At 38.3% G+C, this 21,062-nt stretch overlaps 1 long non-coding RNA gene across 1 annotated transcript in view; it reads left to right on the top strand.

The window, feature by feature from the left end:
• The first annotated feature begins 4,912 nt into the window (after positions 1 to 4,912).
• The window catches only part of LOC129202751 (uncharacterized), a 139,495-nt gene continuing 123,345 nt past the window's right edge, over positions 4,913 to 21,062 (top strand). Inside the window, exons 1-2 of the long non-coding RNA XR_008575824.1 lie at positions 4,913 to 5,022; positions 17,563 to 17,696. This is a non-coding gene — a long non-coding RNA (uncharacterized LOC129202751). The remainder of the gene's footprint in view (positions 5,023 to 17,562; positions 17,697 to 21,062) is intronic.

The raw sequence follows: 21,062 nt of genomic DNA on the forward strand, positions 1-21,062 counted from the left end.
TTTCCAGATATTTTTAACTTTGTTTTCATGGCAATTTAATTTGGGTTGCTTCATGACTGCTAAGCAATACTATGCTTTTTTAGCCTTCATGGGCATTAATGATCAAATCTGTAAATAAGCATATGCTTAGTTTTGTAAGACATCAGCTATTTTTTTCTATATTTTTAATGAAATCTTCTGAAGTTTTACAATTATGTGAAAGTAGGTATATCTAGTTATACTCCTGTGTATTTAAGTTTACTTGGTAGTTATATTGACCAAAATAGATGGCATCTGTTTTATTTCTTTTCCTGACAGGGTATACATTTTTCTTTCAAATTTCTGTCAGCAGAATTTTATTATAGTACATTGTCAGTAGATGACCAGTAATTTCCCTCTTCCCTGTTATTATTTTAGAATTACTTTAAATAAATATTTGCAAGAAAAGGTAATAGCCATACAACATTTGAAATAGTTTGAGTATTGTTGAGAAAGAGATTCATCATTCTAGTACCAAAATTGTGGCAGGAAAGAGGTCAGAGAAAGGAAAGCACAATGTTGAAGTGTAAGAATGAACGCCTATGGTACCACTTTACAGCTGTTCATGTGTGGAATCCAAATACTTTTGGAAGCATAGTGCTACACAGTCAATTAGCTTTACTTTAAGTAATTGTTGTATAAGGAAGAAATTTTAGTACATTAGAATTCATGAGTTGGAAAAAGTAAAAACAATTATGTCTGTGTTTTCCTAAAAATGCAGTAAAAATATGTAAATTCTTTTAAAATGAACTTAGAAAATTTGTGAAGTGAAAGGAGAGATTGTAATCCTGTCTCTAAAGTGTGTCAAGAATAGCAAGAATAGTGGAACCTCTCTCACATCATTTGTATGCCTTAATCTGAATCTTAATGATAGTGTCAAGAAGGGAGAAGCAAGTAGAGTTGCCAAATCTGTCCACTCTTTTGAAACTGGAAGAATTGTGGGAAGTAATTGGGTGCGAAATAAACATGTGTTCACAAGTAATTGGACTGAGAGTATTAAATTTCTTTCATTTAAGTAGTAGGTAGTAACTACTTAAATTTCAAGGAAAAGAAAAGATTACATCCTGCAAAACTTTCTCATGCAAAATAGTCTATCCTCATGTCAGTGATCCTGGTTACTTTAAAGTGTCTGCTTGTTTAAGAAACGGTTTGTCAAATCAGTCTTTAAATGGGAGAGGGGATTAGGAAACAACAAATAACATCCAACTTGCAATGGTAGTTAACTTTTGGGGGGGCACAGAGAATGGACAATGAACATCACCATATTTTCAATGTTCAGTACTATCAAAACTGTTTTTCTTACAGGTAACCCTTTATTGGAAGAAAATTTATGAAAGAGACAGTGAAGGAAAATGCTATGATAAAATGCATGCAAAGAATCTCATGCCAAAACCCAGAGAGATAAAGGATATATGTTCTACAGATTTAGGAAATGATGAGGGTAAATTGAAAAAGTGTTTCTGTTCTTAAAAAGCCCAATTACTGTTGTATGTATCAGTCTCTTGTCTGTTTTATATAGCTGTTTGTGCTATCTCACTGGTGGTTTTGGAACTATTTTTACAAGGGTCACTAATTTGGATTGGGGTATAAGAAATAGTTGTTAGTTTTATGGGTAGTAAAGCTGAATATCATAATTTGCACTTTTAAAGAAGCTGCTTCATCCTGTATGTAAAACAAAATAACTTCAATATGCTTGGTTTTGTAATTAACAAATGTCGAGTTGATAAAAAATACCTTCTCTAGTATGATGCATGGAGATTAGGTTAGACTGTATTACAGAATAATGCGATAATAATGATTTCCTTGAGAGAGTACAAAAGCAGCATCTAAGTTTCAGCTGACGTTTATTGACACACAGCATCAGTTGGGAGCCCCATCAAACTTCCTATTCTTTTCTGTTTACCACCTCCTGCTTTTATTTACAGTCAGCATATCTGTTAATTAGCCTCAGGTAGAGCCAGTTCTTCTAAGAAGATCTCTTGTCTTCCTGGTGATGGCCCCATGAGGTGACCATGTACACACAGTCTGTGAGTGAATTAATCTTTAACTCATTAATTTCAGTGCCTGATTCTGAAATGTTTAACTGCTGTCTTGGTTTCCTACTCAGCAGTTTGTATTTGGAGAATTGTGGACCTTGAATCTCATTGACTTCAATGTCATGAACACATCCCAGTGAGCTCTCAGCATCTCATGGTTACATCACTGGAAGTCATATTTTTTGTAGTTTTTTTGTTTGCTGGGCCAAAATGCAGATAGCTCATTGTTGTCTTGCAGGTGAATGCTCTGTATCACTGAGATGATTTACCTAGTTTTCATTGCACTTTTGCAGAATAAAATTACTCCTCCACTTCCTCAGCTAGCTCTGTCAGACAATATCTGAATTCAGCATTTTACAAAAAAAAATCTGGTGTAACAGTGCAATGCTTGGATCTCACAAGGGCTTATGCTGTAGGGAACCATACTATTCTATAGAGTGGTGATATGAAGCTGTTTATAGGCACAGCCAGAATGCTAGAGGTGGTGGTTGTAGTGCACTTCTCTCACAGCATGACTTGTTTGTTAGAAAAAAAAACAACTTGAGGTTGTATTTTCAGGAAAAATTCAGGAGCATGATTCAGAGATCTCCTGCCCAAGTCTACAGGGCATGCTAGAAGTCCTCTGAGAGGTGTGAACTGATCTGTGCATCTCACTGGGGTGTTAGAAATCTTGTTTCAGTGTTAACTGTTGTGTTTGTTTCATCTGAAACCTAAGAAAAGAAGTAGTGTGCCACTTATCTGCACAGTCAACTGTAGGTAAAGTCTTCAAGTGATGACCGAGTTCTTCACTTTTGCCAGAATGCCATTTATTCCTTCTCCATCCTCCACTGGAGCAGTAGCCAAACTCTAATAGACCTAAGCATAGGTTACAGGTGCCCTTGAAATCCTGCTCAGAGCAATGCAAGTATGGAAAGCCATAAAGTACACCCTGTGGTAGTGTGAGCATTTTCATAATTTAATAAGAGAGATTTACTAATGAAAATTCACTACTACAGTTTTTAAAAAGCAATAATAATAATGAAAAAAACCCCAACCAACCAACAGCATAATCCCTGGAATACATCCAACATTTATACTGGAAAAGTACCTCAAAGTGGTATGGCTTTCTGTCTTCAGTGTGGAAGTATTTGTGCTGATCTAAAATGTTTCACGCTGGCACAACTGCATTCCAATGCCTAATTTTGTGGCTAGGCAGACCCAGGTGAAGTAACTTAATTCCTAAGACATCAAGGTGTCCAGGATGCTGTGAAAAGAGATTCAAAAATCAAAAAAGGTGAATATTTGCTACGGATGGCTCGTGGCTTTGGAGGGTTAGTGGTGATGCAGTGTTGTGACAAAAAAATCAATGAAAAGTACCAGTGAAAGTTTTCACCATCTTTAATTGTAAGAAGCCAATGCTGACTGATCTGTTAATGTTTCATGGGGAAGGTCAACACTGAGCAGAAAAGGTGGGTGATATTCCTTCAAAACATGTTAACTGCTTCTATGTATTTTGTGGGTGAAGGACAGAGAGATAAGAGGTGCTGGAAATGTTTTCTAGAATTCACTGGCCCTTCAGCAGTCTTTTATAGGTACTGTTTAAGCCATCTTTGTTAAGTAGAAGCTCCTTTACTATTAGTATGCTGTCGTCTTTCAAATCTCATCAAAGCAGCACCAGGATTTTTTTTGCAGATTTCTTTTGACATACGGCCTCAGTAAGTATGGAAATTATAACTTAAATCTCATTTTTTTTCCTTGCAAAGCAGTGCAGTGCCCAAATTCATTGAATTTCAACTTTTATTTTTTCTTAATGTTGAAAGACAGATATGCAAATTTTACTAACAATATGCATGGATAAAATTAGCTGTAAATTCTAGTCAGGGATTTCTGCTTTGTTTATTGTCCAAGACAATATGTCTGTCAAAACCTCCTGCTGTGCAGGAATACATAGTCAGCTACTTGGAAAAGTGGAAAGTTTAATTATGAGAGTTTATTCTAGAAAAAGGTGAAGTAAAGCGAGCACTGCTTTTGGGTTGTATTTTTTTAATTATGAGTTCAGCTAACAGCAATACAATGTCTATGGTTTGTTTTGACACTAACTGTTACCAGACAAACCACTTGATTTTTCTTTAGCCTGGTCATCTGTTACTGAGGGGGTCTGAAAGAAAGTAGAGGTCGTGAATAAATGATGCATGCCTTAAACTTGCAAGGTAGATCGTGACATAAATGAAATCAAATCCAAGTGTGAAGGAAAAAAAAGTATAAACACATGTATTGCTGAGAATATCTTAATTAAAATATAGTTTACCATGTGAAGATATTAGTCTCAGGTTGCCTGAAAGATGCAAATTTCCTTTGTTGCTTTCTCATAAGTTAGTTTGGTTTTTTGTGCGTGGTAACAGTGAAGTTATCTTTACACAAGGTTTCTGAGTGGAAAGGTAAATTATTGCTGGGGAATATGTATTATAAATGATATACAAACATATTCTCATGTTTATAACAGAAAGCTCTCCACGATTTTAATTTCTGGAATTTCTTCAATTTTTATAAGTCATTTACATGGAATGCATTTTATCTAGCTATCTATATAAAAAAACCACTGCATGCAAAGGAGGTGTTTTTCATGCCTACCTAAAGTATATGTAATACTGTAACAATCTGTATTCCTTCTTGTGGTTCGTTGCATATTTCTCCTTTCTAAGCCTGTTCAACTGTAATATGAAGAATGTTTTTATGATAATTCTACAATGGATAATAGTAATTAGATTTACTCTAAGGCAATAAAATTTAAAAAAAAATGTGTTATGGCTAATATTTGGTTTGCATGACTTTGATCAGATGTATAGGCATATTCTTTTTTTTTCTTTGCATCTGTGTAGGACTGATCCATGACCTGAGCTTGTAGGTTCTACACTAATACAAATGGTACACGATAATTGCGTGTGAAGAAAGGCTGGCAGCTTTACAGAGGAAATTTCTGAACCTGTAGGTAGGTTCAGGATAAGCAATTGCCTGTAACTTCCCTTCCCCCATATCTGCATTTCTACGATACAACTGCTCTTCTGATGCTTTTACTGAGTCTCATTAAATCATCCTATGTATAGAACATTAAATGTATTTATGGTAGAGTGGGATTTTTGTTCTGAGTCACTGGTGCATCAAGAGTTTCTTCATAATATTCTAGTTGCCTAATACAGTGAGACAGGCCCCAGAGAGGCGTGTACACTGATGCCTTATGGTAGCGATCCTTGAGCCCGAATCCTAAGAGATTTCCGGTAGACCCGAGTGGGAGTTCAAGTTCTGAAGTAGGATTTAGGAGCTTAAATACCTTGGTATTCTCCATGAATAAAGCTTACTTGCAATATAGCCTCTTAATTCTCCACACATCCCTGCATTCTTCCATACATGTTCCTCGTTGGCTATTTACTGTTAATTGGCAATTTGGATGCTTAATTATGCTTCTGTTTTGGGATATGTTTCTTCCTGGTCTTATCCTGTATTTCTTTGGACTGTCTGTTCCTTTTCAGCTCTTTCCACTTACACTTTGTGTACCTAATAAAGGCACTAGCACACTTAATTTCCAGTGACTAGCTTCCCTCTCACGTTGGCATGTATGAAACATGAGACCTTTGGTGTTAACAGAGCTAGCCTCCGTGTAAAGTTGCTATAAAAGGAATCATTAAGGCTCAAAATTGACAGGGATTTGACTATTTTGTCCACTCAGTCTGTTTTTTGGCCAATGTATGCCAAATATGCCAGTTGCATATTAGTAAAATTCTACTTTTTTTGACTGACAAAAAGGGTAGGGCTAGGGGTACGTGCCACAAATAGTTAAATAATGCAAAACCTTCTGTTAGTCTAATGCTTTTGTCACTCAAATGACTCTGCTGGTTGCTCTTCTGAAACTACTAGTAGTAAATCAGGGCATAAATCAATCTTTCCTCTGGCTGTGTACGATCTGACTTCTCCGTTCTTTAGTTCACTACACAGGTTACCTGTAACTGAAGTGCACAATGAAAGCATAACGCTTTCTTCCCATGCTAGGCTTTTAACTTCCACAGTACAATTTTCCTTAAAGTGCAGCAGAAGTAGAAAGGAATGAAAACAGCCATAAACAAGGACTGTGGTGTTAAAGAGTGCTCTGTAAAATCTACCATCCTTCACTCACAGTGCATCTTTTTTCATGTGATCATGAACCAAGTTTTCCTCGGGACCACAGTGGTTGTTGGCAAGAGGGATCCCTTGCCCTGCGTCCTGATAGACAAAGTGCCTGGAAGGAAGCAAATAACCTACAGATGTTGGCTTCTGCTGCTGCCCAAATGATGACCTAGACAAGTGTCAGTAGCTGCTCTAGGGGGGACAGTGAAGGAAGGAGAAAGCTTCTAGGCCTAGGAGGAGCAGGGAAAAAGTGGAGGTAGGGGGTCCTGATTGTTTCAACACGGTGTTGTATCATGCTCCTTTTTTAAAAGGTGAGTGAAGTTATACCAGGGGAAGGGGAATGTGGGGAGTGGTTTCCAGCCCCTGAGCGGGATGACAGTGTTGTCTTGTCTGTGCGGTATATGAACTTTGAGAGAGAAAGCTTAAGAGCACACGATGCTGAGGGTACATAGGCCACCAGCCACACAGGAAAGAGGAAATCGCCCTCTCAAGGACTGGTGTCCAGGGTGATAGGATTTTTGGATGGTGCAGCTAAATGAATGGAAGAAAGAATGTTGGAAGGTGAATAAGTGAATAAGGTGAGGATGAAAGGTGTTATGTGCTCTGTGTTGCTGTTGTCTCATTGCAAAATTGTTTCCCTTCAGTGGTGTTTGCAAGAATAAAGCTGATTTATGAGAGTAAATTGGTTTCTAGACTAATACCAGGTTTTTCTCAGCTAGTGGTATGTGAATAGTTTTCATACAATCCCAGTTTTGCCACAGTTCAGGCTATGAGTAATCTTGGTGGATTTTGAAAAATGCTAAAATACTGGAAAAAAAAAGTTTTAGGAGTAGGATACAGTTTGCAATGGTGATTTAAGTGCTTAGATATCACAGACTGCTTTTTGCTTGTGAAACTTGTTTTCTTTCTGTATATTCAATAAAGGAACATTAATTCATTAATTAACGTGATTGACTGTTTCTTGTAGCTCAGGGATTCATGCTGCGTGGCTAATCAATGGCCATGAGCGTTGCATGTGTAAGTAGTTAGAAACACTTTGTTTTATTCATGCTGATTTTTATCACAGGGCATCATCGCTTGTACTGAGGAACGCCCCAGGTGGACCATGGCCCTTGCACTCCACCTCAGTGAGGGGTGCTTTCAGAGGGCCTTATCTGTTGCAAGGCCTAAACATATTCCATAAATAATCGCATAGGATCAGAGAGCAACGGAACTGGAGATGATGAGAATATGGTAAACTAGGTTAGGAACAGGTACAATGTTGGTGATCCTTGAGGGATACTTTGCAACTCTGCCTGTGGCAGCATCGCTTCTTCCAATCTTCTCTTCAGTTGTGGGGTTGTTGCCTAATGCCATATGCTACATCTGTGTATTTAATTATGAACCTTGTATTTAAAAGCTATCTAGCTGCTCTTAAACCAGTATTGTTAACTTTCTAACTAACAATGCTGATTAAAATGAAAGATACTTGTGCTTGGTCATCTTGTTTCATGATCAGATGCATCTGGGAACTCAATCTATAGAATCTCTTCTTAGAATCATCTAAATCTTTCTGAATGCCAAATGCAACCAACTGAAATGTCCAGAGATTAATAGATTTAAAATTATTTTTAGTCTAATCTAAAAATCACAGCATATTTTCACATAGAAGTGTTGGTGCCTCCCATGCACTGGAATTTTTTGTGGCTTTAATGTAGTGTAAATAAACATTTTTTAGATGGGAATGCAGAATATAAGTGACTAGTTGACTGATAGGATATTTTCACCTACTCTGTATGTGTTAATACAGTACCATATTAGTACTGTAATACCAGTGCTCGCGAGAGATAATGCTGGTGGAAAACATGATCATGGGATTTGACCTCCTTGGAAGCAAGGGCTTTTCCAGGTCATGAAAGGCTACATATTCAGCTCATGACTAGTGTAGAACTCTTTTTCTGTCATAACTGAAATACTGACACCTGGTTTGCACTTAAAAGTGTTATCAAGGAGGCCTGTCAGAGAAGGATATGAATTTTTTGCTGACATAGCTATGCCAGCAAAAACCCTAGTGCAGAAGCTGTGTAAGAAGTTCTTTTACCTGTACATTTTACTTCTCTTGAGGGATAGGTATAAGTTGCTTGGGAAGAGGAGTCTTGTTAGTGTAATTTCTATATTAACCTTTCTAGTGTAAATCAATTGTAGGCCTCATCCTGTAGGGACTCATATGCAAGTTTATCACTGCACACAGAGATGATATATCATAGCTTATGCTTTCGCTGCTCTGAAGAACAACCTCTAGAGCAACTCTAAGAATAGTATGTGATCTCTGTCTCCTGTTCATCTTCTGTAGGGTTGTCTTATAGCTGCAAGTTACATGAATAATGCCTGGCAATGTATGAATTTTCATGTTTAGCACCTGTCCTGTTGGTGGTTCTGGTCTTGAAGGTAGTTTTGGGGCTACACTTAGGAGATGGTGTAGGCATAATCATTGTTTAACTGAACTACTTGCAGGAAGAAAGGAAGCTGGATGCAGATATGCCAATGAAAAGGAAGGAAGGAGACTCCCTAGCAGTGAAGCTTGTGATGTGCAATACACAAACTAAAGGATGAGAAGTACAAAAGTGGAAGCTTCCTTGGGTGAATAACTTCCAGAAAAAAAGTAAACATGTGGAAGCACTTGATGGATCAGGATTGTCCTTTGCTGATCCTACATGCAGCACCATAAATGACAAGTGGTTCTAAAGAAACTGGTAGTGAGAAAGGAGAGTAGAAATGGTGTGAGTGAACTCAGATTATGACTTGAAACCTTCCCTTGTCTCTTAAGATGCAGTTCCTGTATGCATCTTTAACTGTCTTTCATTTTGATGTTATACCTTAGTTGGAAGTGATGACTTAAAGAGTGGACTCTTAGTGTTTGTCTTCAGGAAGGACTGTCTTTTCTGTTATGCAGAGAGAGACCCTAACTAGAAATTATAGCTAGCCTCAAGAATATGCACATTTTGTATTTGTTCAAGTTATTTCATAACATCAGAAATTAAGGCTGGACCAGATACAAGAATACATTATTTGCACTAGCAGAAATAATTTCATATCATGCTCTGCAGGAATTTGGACTTGTTCTATTTTTGGGCTTGAAAAAGGAATAGCCTGAATGAGCTAGGTGATGTTTTATTTGAGACAAAGGTTTCCTTTTTCCTCAAAGGTTTTTTCAAGAGATGCGGAAAGCCCATTTCAAATAATACTGCCAGAGCCAAAGCTGCATATGTAAGCTCTGTGGTCCTGCACTGAGGTTGATTAATCAGCCAAGGTTAATAGAAATTGGTATTTTCACTTCAAGTCCTAGAGACTTACTTCAGAAATGCATGAATTTGTAGGCTTGCAGTCTCCCTGGCAGATGAATCTAGTCTTGAGGATGGTAAGTAGAGATATAACTATGGCATTGGATGCGATCATAATCATAAAAGGGAGATATTTTGAGATACAGAAATTGCAAATTCAATCCCTGCTGTTACCAGTCCAGCCACAGGGGCCATTTAACAAAAGATCCCTGAGTTAATGATTGCTGTTCTATGACAGGGATATTGGACTTATTATACACTGAACACAAAGGTCTCTGATCCATATTCGTGCCTTGTTTCCTGCTTGGGATTCAGCACCACATGGTGGTAACTGTCTGCTTCATGCGGGAAAGCATTCTGCTGTGATATCAGTGAGCGATAGTATCAGAAGAACATCCATTTTCCATGAATTTAAACTATTACCGCAGTTAGGTGCAATTATTGAGAATCCCTGTAGAGTCGTACAAAAAATGTTGTCTCTGTCCAAAGATGTTGATTCTGGAATGTAGCAGTGCCAATCTATGACATTCTTAGTTTGGGGTCTCAGTGGCTGCTATAAATTGTACCCTGTAAAATGGTTACCAGAACTATAAAGTATAGTGCTGCATTTCGAGCTCTATTTTAAGTACCAGTGGCTTTGTCAAACTATACATATAATTTAAATCAAATTTATATGGTGAAAATATGTTGAAGATGAACCAATGGAAGATGACTTCATAACAAAGAATATTGACTTTGCATATTAACTTCATTAACTTAATGCTGTCTCTTGTGTATTGGAAAATTGTTCAAGTGAGAATAATAGCTTTTGAACTACTTACAGGCTAATAGGTAGTGATTGTAGTCACTAAGACTTTGAATAGCTGTGGCTGTTGATTACACAGATTAAATGTGCGTGCAGTTTTCAATATGGCTGATTTTCCAAAACCTCATTTTCTGTCCTTCCTTTTGACTGTCATGGCTAATGACACTGACTGCCAATGCATATTAAATTCTGGGAGTGGGAAATTAAATCCTCTTCCTCCACCTCATAGTAGAGACATGAGTGCAGAAGCATGCCATATGCTTATTTTAAATTGTTCAAGAATGAAGCTATATAAGTCAAATACAAGATTGCATTAGTGGCAGTTCCCATACAGTGGGACGTGCTCTGTTTCAACAGCCGATTGGTTGTAGATGTTTGTATTATTCATAGCACTAATTTTTTCATGCACTCCATCCCTCATGTTTTTTCTCCTCATATCTGAACTGTCTGAGCGTCTCTTTGCATCCACTGTGATTTCTCAGTGAATGCTGGTTCCCAAGTTCTTTCTCTATTCTCTTCTTTTTTTTTCTCCAGGGCCTAATTATGAAACAGCTTCAAATAAATACAATTTTTTAACAAAAAACATTCTGCTTCCTGTGAACAATGGGCTGAATTTTTCTCTTTATTCTTGGGGAGTTCTTATTCAGTTGGAGTGCTTTGCAGTTGGCTAGGCCTGAGATTTCTGGGAGCTGTAATTGTGTCTCATTAATTCTTACAGTAATGTAGGGTAACTATAAGGAGCATGCAATTAGTGGTCTGGTCAATGAATAGAGCAGTTAATCAGCAGACAAAGGATGGGGCTCAGGACCTATTAGGCTGAAAGGAAGTGTTACTATTGTCACAGGCAGTAGGAATGCATGCAGACATGCCTTAAAGTTGAACTGTTTAAGGGAACTGTGTATGTCTTTTTGCTAAACCAGTTTTCCTACCTATTCCACTACTTGAGAGAGATTCATTTAAGGTTGCCTGTTAGAAGTCAGAGACCATATAGGAGGTTTTGACAGACTGAACAGACTGCTTAGTGTATTCTCTCACCTTAACAGAGGCAGCCCGAGGGTTTATCACAAATAAAAATGGCCAAAGAGATGTAAGGCATCCGTAGCTGTTCCTCCTCGTCAGAAAAATGGTCTGTGAATGGAGGAGACCGATAAAGTTTAAATCAGCCATTGTGTAGATTGTCACTCAGTCATACTCTGCATGTTTGTCTTCATAATGAACCTTGTTTGTTCTGAATGGCTGTGCTTTCAGTGCATGTAAATGTATGCAAATAGTCATAACAGTTTAAAAATGGTAGCTCTTAGGGTAACAAATAACCTTTCCTACTTTTTTGAAGCCCTGTCTTTTACTATATCTAGGGTTTAAAAATTACTCCAACTCTGGACAGTGCTTTGGGGTTTTTTGTTAGCTCCAGATCAGAACTTGCAGTTGTTTCTGCCTTTGAAAAAATATGAACCTCATGAATCCTGTGAAATGTTATGACATATGATGATTATAAAGAAAAAGGCTTTATCAATAAAACACTGCCCTTGAGTAACTTTTATTTCTAGTAGGCATTGCTTCAAATAGAAAATAATTTCTTCTCTTAAGTAAAGCAGACACTTGGCATAAAAAAAGCAGTAATTAAAATAACTTTTTTTTGGGGAAAAAAAGGGAATTGAGCTTTAATAATTAACTTATATCCAGAGCCTAGTGTTTTTCTCAAAACTGAAAGTAATTTTTTACTGTCTTCTTTGTATTAACAGGTCTGTAGCTTTATCTCTTCTCATGGTATTCACATCATCAGCAAGTAACGCTAGAAGAATAAAGTCTCTCAGGCTTTATTTTAGGGATTCAATTATTCTGTATAATTAGCCCTGATTTGTTAAATATTTGAAACATTTTCTTCTCTTAGGTATGGAACAGTGTACTGGAGTGATCAGAACCATAAATGACTTGTACCTTTACTCAGAAAATGCTTCTTATCAAATAATAAGGAAGATTAAGCCTAAGTCTCTCTCTCTCTCTCTTATTCTGTTTGGATTTTATTCCCACAAGAAATATCAGTTTTGTCCACAATATCTTGTGTATTTCTATTCCCTTGAAATACAAAGAGGCAATGGATTCTGGTATAAATTAGGTAGATTTAATGAAATATATGAGTTGTAACGTGTGCCTTGAATATAAAATACCTGAGCGAGCCATAAGGTATTTTGCTAATGCCATCATTGTCACCTGTCTGGTTTTTCATTCTTCTGTGTCTGTTTTTGAAACACTTAGGGGCTGTGGAGTCTTGGGAATAACAGTTTTTGTATGCCATACATAGCAAATCTTTCCAAGGTCACATTTTCCTTTACTGTGTCTTCATTTGAGGAAGCAGGGCAGACTTACCCTGCAAAATGAGAAAATGCTACTACTTCCACACTCAGAAGCTGACTCTTACTTCAAATATATGCTACTTTTCCATTTAATTAGTGATTTCTCATCTGGTGTCAGCATGGAAAAGGTTGCTGCTCAGTATCACTGATAAGCATTACAGCTTTAACAGAAATGACCTTCCCCCCCCCCCCGCCCAGTAAAGTTTTTCCTGTTGAAACACAGGTTCAGTCATGGGGGGCTATTGATCCAGAAGGGGTCTTAAATAAATCTAAAGTTATTGAAATGTTATTTGGGGACGTAGCAGATTAGCTGTGGTCTTCTGTGAGAGCAATGTTATGACTGGAATGGGTGTTATGATAGAAACGATAAACACTCCTTAATATGTAAAGATTGATTAAAGGTCTTTAACCTTCTTTTAAATTAACAGAATATCCATCTCTGTATCTCTCTCTACGCAGACACACATATATTTTTACTTAGCAATAAGAACTAGTGTTACTCTGATAAAAGTGTAGGGTAAGGTAAAGAACTCTGTTGCTGTTTTGAGAGCTTCTCTTTTTCTGTCTCTTTTTCTTTTGTGAATCTTACCTGGTGTACCTGGCCTGCTGCACAAGTCTTAACTCTGTAAGAATCCCAGAGCAGAAAACGTTTATAGATGCTAACTAAAAATGTAATATCACTGTATTTTAAAGTGCATTAGCTTTAAATAAATCCTTCTGCATGCATCCTGTTTCTTCTTGTACAAGATGACATTGACTATCATAACATGGATGCTGCTCTCTAGCTTAAGCTAGTTGTCTCTACTTCTGTTGTCAGAACAGAGAGAAAGTATTGCTCTGTGGCCAGTGTCCTGTTTAATTTAAACTTTGTTCATGAGTATTTTTATTCTCTAAATGCCAGGTCTGACCTTGTTAAGTTGCTGCTTAAGCTGGTATTGTCACCAAATCACCTCCCATTATGAAAGAGACCCTAGATAATGAATTAAGAAAACACCGTTTTTTAAAAGATGTCTGAAATGAATAACGCCATAGTGAAAATCATTCCATTATAACTATTTCATGTATTTGTACAGCATTTCTATTCTGAAGACTTGTCTTAGGGATCAGGCTGTGGTGCACACAACCAGTGGGTAATTTTCTCAATCAATTGAGGATAAATTTGTAGAGTGTACAGTACTGCAGAGAGAAATAGATCACTGAAGTGATCCCTTTTTTTACCTAAAATGAGATTTGGAAGAGCTATTTAAGTCCAAAACTGTAAGAATGCCTCCTCAACTGCAGTCTGGCCCTGGAGAGACCTAAGGTCCATGAACGACTTCACCGTTCCATGGTGCTTGGCAAGCTGTTGGAGCTGAGGTCCAAAACAGCCCAGTTTCAGCTGAGCTGGTTGCCCGGCTCCTTAAGCTTGGCTGGGATCCAGGAAGCAGATGTTCTGGGATCAGAATTACCTAGGAGAGCTGATCTGGTAAATGTTCCCAGAGCACACAATATCCATGGACAGCTTCATCTCCTCATAAAATGCAGTGACAGCTGCTACCGCTGGGAGAAAGATGATGCAGCTCCCTTTTATATAACATTATAGTGGCTACATCGTCGTCCAAGAAGCGCCTGAGTGGGCTTGCATCCATGTTGCGTCTTGCCTTGCAGACTACCCCTAGCTCCTAGAACAGAGGCTAGTCTGAGCTAGCAAAAGAAAATAGTTCTAGTCCTTTAATGGCTTTGCACATGAAATGGTTTGGCTGGAATTTGAACCAGAATCAATTCAGTGACCCAGAAGAGAATATGGAGTATTGGTGTGTGGCATGCTCTGTGCCGATTTGTCACAGCAAATAAACTGCTGTATAGGCTACTTATTGCAACTGTTGTATAACATTTTCTATATACAGTTTCTTTAGCAAGCCTTCCTGACTGTAACAAGAGCATGAATTAAAATGGCTAGGAGCAAGAAAAGGTAGTCTTTCTGATGGCTGTGCTGAAAGAAAATTTCTTGTTGCTTCTCATTTCATTGTAGTCTACATTAAAGTAGGAAATAAAACCCTTCCTGACCCGTTGTTCCAGCTGTGTTTGACCTGTGATGATTTGGGGCATCTATGAACAACTTAGAAATTATGGTTGACATCGTGACATTGTTATTATATTGCAAAATATCTCTGCATATCTGCTTTTGCTCCCAAATGCCTGCTGGAGGGATAATGGACACTGTACTTAGGGAATGTGTTTTGACCTGCATATGAGAAGGACTGGTGGCACTGGGAGGAGTTTTTTTCTTACAGAGACCTAGAAAACGCAGTGCAGAAAATGTCCACATTGGCAGTAGCATGATGACAGGTATTAATTCACAGACAGAGAGGAAAGAAACTTTTTTTTTTTTTTTAAAAGAATGAAATATTTAACTGAAGGACCAGTGGAGGGTAGGGGAAATGGTTTGACTACAAAGATGCCCCGTGTCCTATAGACAAGTCCTGAAATATATGAGGATTTTGGATTTCTCCCAGGGGTGAAGTCCATAGTGGTTGGAATTTGCACAGAATTGACACCCCTCAGTTTGAATCCCCTCACTGCTGGCTGCTATGCCTGCACCAACTTCAAGTTTCATGTGATCCCCCTGAGTTGCACATAACTTTCTTCCTATCCACATTTATGTCTTACTATCACAAAGTAAGAACAGTCATACAGGATCAGACTAAACATCTGTCTAGCCCGGTATCCTGTTTCTGACAGCAGCCTGGGGGAGCGTATAAGAAAATGTCAAGCCTGTAATGATCCTTTCTTGGTGTACTCTCCTACCTTCTACTGAATCATGGCTTTGGGACTTCCTGAGCCAGAGATAATGCTAACGTTTTAAAATCCCTCCTCTCAATTCTATTAGTGGTGCAAGCCTTGGAGCCTTTCTTTCTATTTTGTTTAAAACCATTTTCTTATTTTCTTACATGCAGTATCTTACGCAAGCGCTCTTTCTTACGCTGAACTGTAAAGCTTATGTATCTGTTTCCCTGTTTAAATTCCTCTTTGGGATTCTCTTCTTCCTTGACATCTACCAGGATAAGTTAGTTACTAATTTATTTCTATTTACTCTGTTAGTTAGCTACTCATTAATGTGAGGGGAAGGGTGTGGGGGTCCCTAGGGAAGCTGCTGGCTGTGCAGGCTCCAGCAGGATGGCGCCATTTTAGCTGCTGTGCTAGAGAACAGGGAGGAGTTAAGGTGCTCAGTCCAAGACAAAATAATTGAAAACTAACAGTTCCAGGAGCCTTTCAACTCCAGAAACCTAGTGTTTCTGTGCAAGACAAACTTGTGAAACCGAGGTCCCAGTATGACAGGAAGCAAGCCAATTGCCACTTACACTGGTTTTGAATGGTGTGGATAATCAAACAGTAAAATCATTTATTTGGCTCCTGGTACCCAGCAAGTTGTGGCTGGTTCTTTTCTAAATCAAACCTTGTCTGAAAAGGATAAATGGTGCTACACTACACGCTGCCTCCCTCCCCCTTCTTTGCAGCAGGAAGTAAATGCCTCTGTGGAAGAACTGTGGTGTGAGCAAACACAATATTGAGCCAGGAAATGTTTATGCAGGAGCATGTGAAAACCTGAAGGAAAATGTTGATCTAAAAAAATCCCATACCCAACAACTACTTCCCTCTCCCCGCCAAATGTAAAGGAGTTTAAAATTACTTGGTAATTTAGTGCACATGTTTTTTCATAAAATAAATTCTAGTAGTACTATAATTCTGAGTTAGATCAGTTCTTTCCAACTTCAGTATTTGCTTCTTCTCTTGGAGAACTCGATAGACCGGTGTTGGTATTGGCAGGAAGAGTGGATCCATGTCCTTTGTAGCTGTAGATGTATAAGTCTTTAGGCTCCTACATTTGAAAAAATTGCCCTTATTACTAAACTGTTGTAATTGTAACAATTATGCCTGCTGAAATTCTTATCTTAATATTAGACGGGAAGGAATAAGAAGAGAGGCGGTAATCTCTAAAAACTTCATACATAGGAAAGAAGCAAGAAATATTACTGAGTCATTCTTTGTCACATACTTGCAGTCTCCAGCTATGACAAAGAGTTTACAGGTTTTTTTTTTCTATTGCTACTTTTACATGCTGAGAGGTTTAAGTGAAGTGATTAAGCCACTGGAACACAAGATGCAGTCTATGTGTCAGCTAATCCAGCGCTGACCCCTACATTCTAGTCTCCGCGGGAAGGTTCTCTTCTGCTTCAGCATCTTGTCAGCTCTTAATCCTACTCATATTTTGTGGTATAGGCCAGGCCAAAAATATGTCCTCATAATTCAGTCCAGGCAAATTAGAAGATATTAAGGCCCATGTTGAAAGGGTTTACCTTCTAGGCAAATTCATGATTTTATTGCTCAAATGTTTTACTGCGAAAGCAGTATCTTGTTCCTCCTCTGTGTCATAGCAAAAATAGGCTGAAATCACCTGATTTTCCATCTTCTCCTTCACTTCCAGTTCTCAATAATTTTGATGCAATGCAGCTCTCTTTATACACTTCTATTTTTCAGATCAATCCTCCTTCTCCATCACTTTTCCCTCAGATTTAGAATCCTCCAGTTCTCTTTGCCACATAGTCTCCCTGATGCCAGCCATCTCTCAAAGTCAGTCAAATGTTGCTGTCCTCCTTACTGACAAACAGATGAAAGAATCTGGTGAGCAACCTGACTATAGTAAATGGAAAAAAGGTCTTTCTATCCTAAGTAAGTTATGCCCTGCTTTTGCATTCTGCTGCTAAACTCTTGCTTGTTGAGACCACTTTTCAACAGATTGATCATGGGTTAATTTTACATTTTCTGGATCTGAACTACCTTTGGGTATGATAGGTTGGAGGCCACTTGTTAGAGGCCTTGCAGTAATGCTAATTATTCTGTTCTCTTTTCAGGTTTTCAGTTGTACAGGGTGATATACTGGTTAAAAAGTGTGTTCTAAATTTCGGGGACAGGATTTTTTGCTTATGCCAAGGAAACCTTCCTGTGCTTTGGAACAGAAAACCTGGTAGTAAGCTAGGATTTGGAGGTGAGAATTTTTCATATGTAAAAAGTTTGTTTTATTTTCCTCATGGACTGTACTAATATCCTATCAACAAAGCAGCTGCTATGCTGGTGGTGAGGTCAGAGCTTTAGGCATAATTTTATGAGTTACTATTTTGGGGAAATAAATCCATACACATTCTAACTTTTAAAGGAATGTCTCTGACTTAAACAAAAAACTACGGCACTCAGATGCAGTACAGTAATCCTCCTTCTTGTCCACTTGTTTCATTTTGATTTATTTGAAAGGATGTCATGGTTTAACCTGGCAGGCAGCTAAAACAACCACACAGCTGTTCGCTCACCTCCCTCCCTCAGTGGGAAGGGGTAGAGAATAGAAAAGAAAAAGGTAAAACTCGTGGGTTGAGATAAAGACAGTTTAGTAGGGCAGAAAAGGAAGATGATGATGATAATGATAAAAGAATATACAAAACAAGTGATGCACAGCACAATTGCTCACCAAACAAAGCCAATCTCAGCTAATTCCTGAGCTGTGCCACTTCCTGGCAAACCCCCAGTTATATACTGAGCATGATGTCATATGGTATGGAATATCCCTTTGGCCAGTTTCGGTCAGCAATCCTGGCTGTGTCCCCTCTCAGCTTCTTGGGTGCCCCTCACCTCGTTGGCAGGGCAGTACGAGAAGCTGAAAAGCCCTTGACTGCTTGGCAACAACTGAAACCATCAGTGTGTTCTCAACATTATTCTCATCCTAAATCCAAACCACAGCACTATACCAGCTGCCAGGAAGAAAATTAACTCTATCCCTGCTGAAACCAGGACAATGGAGGTAGGTGTTGAGCTAGACAATGCATATATGCCAGAACCTCAGTTAGGATTATACACTAAAATTAAAATAAAAATGATAAGTGCGTGCAGCTGTGTTTACATGCTAGTTGGCATGTTTTCTGTGCTGGTCTGCCATTAACCTTTAAAAATTCTTTGTGTAATAATGACTAAAGTAGTATTGGCCTCCAAATTTTGAATCCTTCCCTGCATTTCTGGTTTGGAAAACTTGTGCTGTGCTTCCTCCTCTTACTACTGCTACTACTACTTCTATTATTATTAATTATAGTACAACAATATAATATATAATAATATACAATATAATATATAATAATATACAAAAATATATAATTATAGTATAACAATATAAGTATTGTTTAAGACATGCTAACTACTACAAGAATACATCAAAGAGATGGCTCTTGCTTTGGAGAACTTACCCTCTGACACAAGAGACAAACGAAGATATATAGATGGAAACTGCAGTGAAACTCTGTATTCAGTAGTACAGCATATGGAAGCTGACCATATCATTAGCATTATTGTTACTGAGGTTTTTTAAGGCCTCAAGTGAAAAGAGAGGATGAAGGTAGACTTGAAGAATAATGACATTACCATATAGTTAGTTATGGGGGTTTCCTGCCTCTGAGGGAGAACATTGCAGAAAGCACCAAAACAGAAACAAGTCGGCATGGGAGATATCATGGGTGAATTAGGGGCTTAAGTCAGTCTCTTGATGTACAAAATAGATATGACAGTCTGAGGAATGGGTTACAAATGCAAGTAAAGATGAAGATAAGTATTTTATGTTTTATGTAGTAGAGAGGGCTGTATGATAAGTGATACCCAGATTAAAGTCCCAGATTAAAGGGCATAGGACCAGTGAGTCATGGATGAACTGGTCTCTAAGGCTAGGTTCAGCGCTCTTGGGCATTGCTTTTCTGCACTGATGGTCTGGAGAGGTGGGGCTGTGTCTTGTAGACATCCAGATTCTGAATGCACTCCTCCACTCCTGCTTTATCTTCAGAAGGTGGAGTGGCTGTTGAAATACAACTTTGTGTGGGTGCTAGTCATCACTTGATTCACTACGAAACTGTATTTCTAGCCTTTCAGTAGCCCTGTCTGAGCTACTTTATCCCATCCCTGCCGTATTGTCAAGACTGCACAATTTGTATCCAGCCACAGATTAGCTGTTGCTTTGTATAATGTGGTGGTGTTGGTGCCACTAAAGTTGTGGTTGAAGTCCACATTCTGGAATTGTATAATGATGTTCATCATCAGCTCATTAATAGATGCTGCTGATACTCTGAATTGTTAAGGTATTGATGTTCTGCTGTGCCAAACTCAGAGACTGAGGAGGCCTCAAGTGACTATAAGCAGGACGGACGGTGAGTACTATACTCCAGAGCACCTTTCAGTGGAAGTGGAGGCAGGCTGGTGGCAAGGTGTCAGACAGGAATGGCTGAAACTTACCTAACGGGTTCTAAGCAAAATTTAAAAGATTTAAAACCATTTTTAAAAATAGTCGATTTATCTGTCTGTGTTGAGAATTCACTGCAGCCTCTCCATTCATCCCTCTGCCAGCAACTCCTTCGCTTACCATGTTTCCTGCCTTCCAAACCAAGACTTTGATCCTGCATGCCTTCTCTTCCTCACCCTTCTGCATGAAACTTCCCCTGCCCCTGGCATGCATTGCCAGGACTTGGTGGCAAGTGTCCTCCCATGTGTTGAGTTAGAATGGTGATAATGAAAGACTGGGTAATTCAGCCGCTTTGCTGTCCTTTCCACTTCAGTTACTATGAAATTTAAATCATATTTATTCACTGAAATGATATCTATGTTGTACTGACTGTGTAGTTTACCACTGGGCTTATTTGCTATATTTTTAAAACTTAATGCCTGCTATCTTATCCATTGTTTTATGTATGTATAAAGGGCTCTGAAAGCAATTACATAGTGGAATTTAGCAGTGCATGGTATGTTTTATTAGGATTAAGAGCTTGTAAATTAATATAGTAGTTCTAAGAGCTTCAGGATATACCTGCCTGAAAAAATAGCAATAGTAACTTGATACGATATTTGTATGTTTGCTTTTAGCTTGCAGAATGTCTCTGAGAGACAAGCTTCCTGCTAGCCAATTTATTTTTCAGATAACAGGGACTGTCTAGAAGTACATTCAGAAGGAAAACACAGTAATTAATTTGTCACTGAAACCTGAGGGGTCCTCTTCGTCATATAGGTGATAATGAAGGTTTTGCATGTAATTAGCAGGAATAATTAGCACATTTCTGGTAACAAATAGACTGAGTGGTTCTCTGCAAATAATTTAATTGTTGTGCTAACACAGGCAATTGTCTCTTTATTGTCTGACAATGCCCCTTGTTTGCACTAAAGCCTATTTCAGACCTTAGCAGCTTTACACAAATAGGAAAGAGAATCTATAAAATTGTACCTCATCCATCTGCTTCTGAGAAACTTCAAGACCACCAAGGGACTTGTTTGTCAAGACTTGTTAAACAATTTGTAATCTTGAATGTGTGTTTCACTATATTAACAAATGAATCGT

The sequence above is a fragment of the Grus americana genome, chromosome 2 (assembly GCF_028858705.1).
Source record: "Grus americana isolate bGruAme1 chromosome 2, bGruAme1.mat, whole genome shotgun sequence".
NCBI lineage: Eukaryota > Metazoa > Chordata > Aves > Gruiformes > Gruidae > Grus > Grus americana.